Below are 2187 nucleotides of genomic sequence, written 5' to 3'. Positions count from 1 at the left end.
TGACCATAGCTTGCTTCATACCAACAATCTCCGTGGGATCGACCCTTACTCGCGTAAGGTTTATTACTTGGACGACCCAGTGCACTTGCTGGTTAGTTGTGCGAAGTTGTAGTGATCACAATTTCGCGCACCACTTACCTCAAGATTGATTGTATGGGTTTTGTAGAGCTCTCCGCGGTGAACGCGTGGCCGCAAACGGAGCGGCAATCGGAGCTCTAGATCAAAAGTTATGGTGGTTTGAAGATCAAGTGAGAGAAAGAAGTTGAGAGAGGGTTCTTCCCTTCCTCTCCACCATTTCAGCGTGTTTGAGTGTGTTGTGAGGAGAGAGAGTGCTGAAAACTAGGGTTTTGGTTAAGTTATGTTGGGCCAAGGGCCCACTTTGGGTCCAATTGGCCCGGTTTGGCCCGTTCGGTCCAATCTTGGTCCGATTTCTATAAAATTGGTACCGAAATTCTCGTCTCAATCTCCTCTATCATATTTAGCCACAAAAATCACATTTTGGGCTTTCTAGAATAAATTCTCATTTGTGGGTTAATTAGCCGTTAATTAACCGGGTTTTACACTACACTTTTTTTTCTTTTAATTGAATCCCTGAACCAATATTTTTTTTTTCAATTATGTCCCTCTTAACAATAAACATTACAAAAAAAAGTTAAAAAATAATAAATTTACCATTATACCCATTATTTATTGTTAACACTCACTCATCTCGCTGTACAATTGCCTGATCTTATCCGACCTAACCCACAATTTCTCTCTGCTGTATCCCCCAATCTCTGCCCTCAAGGTCTCCGCTTCCTCTCCCTCCCGCATCGATACTGTGGTTCACGCCGCCATGAACCCTGTCTTCTCTTTTAATGGCACCACCTTCAATAGCAAATTTTTTCTCTTTCAACTTTTCATTAGTAGCAATTACAGTTTGACACTCAAAGTTGGTATATGCAATTTCTTACATCAGATGGCAGTCTATGTGTGATTTAAGACATTTTGCCTAGACCAATGCTTTTTCTAGGAGAGAAGAAGTTTGGCGGTAAAGAAATAGGAATTGGAGAAGTGTTGTTTGTTATTCCAGGAGGATGATTTATGTTCTTGAAGGGAGTTGTTGTGCTCAATAAACAAACAACCATGGTCAAAAATTAAAAATCCTTCACAATATATAGGAGCAGTTCGTATGTTATTTAGCCATGGCATCAGTTTTTCTTTCTGACTTGAGGTTCCATCCTTGGAATGAACCTTCATACTTATGCACCTTCTCTTGTAAGAAATGAATATACTCAATGACCTACGTATACTTAATGTGAATGTGAATACACCTCTAGCAAAAAAGATGCTTTGTCCCTCTTTTGGTCACTGTGAAATTAACTCTCGTAGTATCTGAAATCTGCATTATAAATCATTAATTTTGTTCATCTTCTACTAAATGTTTTGACCTTGGAGTGTTTGGTTTTTGATAAGTACTCTTTCCATCAATTTTCACCCTCAAACTAACAAAGATCAAGATACTATGAAGGGATGACAAAACTGAGAGGAGTGGGGATGGAATCGGAGACGATGGAGGGGTGCAGCAGAGGTAGGAGAAGTGAAGGTGGAGGGAGAGACGGGAGCAAAGGAGGGAGATGGAGAGGAAGAGGCAGGGTTAATTTTGTCTTTATGAAAATAGGAGGAGAGAGATAATTAAAGATTTAAAAAAAAATTAGGGTATCTTTAATTTAGGAATAGAATATTCTGTTAAATTGAACGTTTTTGTTACGGTAAGGACCTAATTGAAAAAAAAAATATTGGTTTAGGGATTCAATTAAAAGAAAAAAAAAGTGTAGGGACCTAATTAAAAATTTGACAAAACTATAGGAACCAACAGAGTAATTAAATCTTTTTTTTTTTTATCAAAGACCTTGTTGTTTTTTGAAATAATTGTTAGGAGCCATTTAGAATTTTTCTCTTACATTTAACATGATTAACCTATAATATCTAGGATACGACAGAATACGAAATATATTTACACACAAATTTTAAAATTTTATAAGATATAGAGATATATATAAATAAAATATAAAATATTTTTAAAAAAAATTGTATTGATATTTTAATATTTTATTGATATTAAAATATAAATTAATTTGTAATTTTTTATTATCTTATTTTAATTTTATAAAATATTTAAAAAAATTTTAATAAATAATAATATAT

Source organism: Arachis duranensis, chromosome 2 (assembly GCF_000817695.3).
Source record: "Arachis duranensis cultivar V14167 chromosome 2, aradu.V14167.gnm2.J7QH, whole genome shotgun sequence".
Taxonomy (NCBI): Eukaryota; Viridiplantae; Streptophyta; class Magnoliopsida; order Fabales; family Fabaceae; genus Arachis; species Arachis duranensis.
This window is presented reverse-complemented; position numbering follows the sequence as displayed.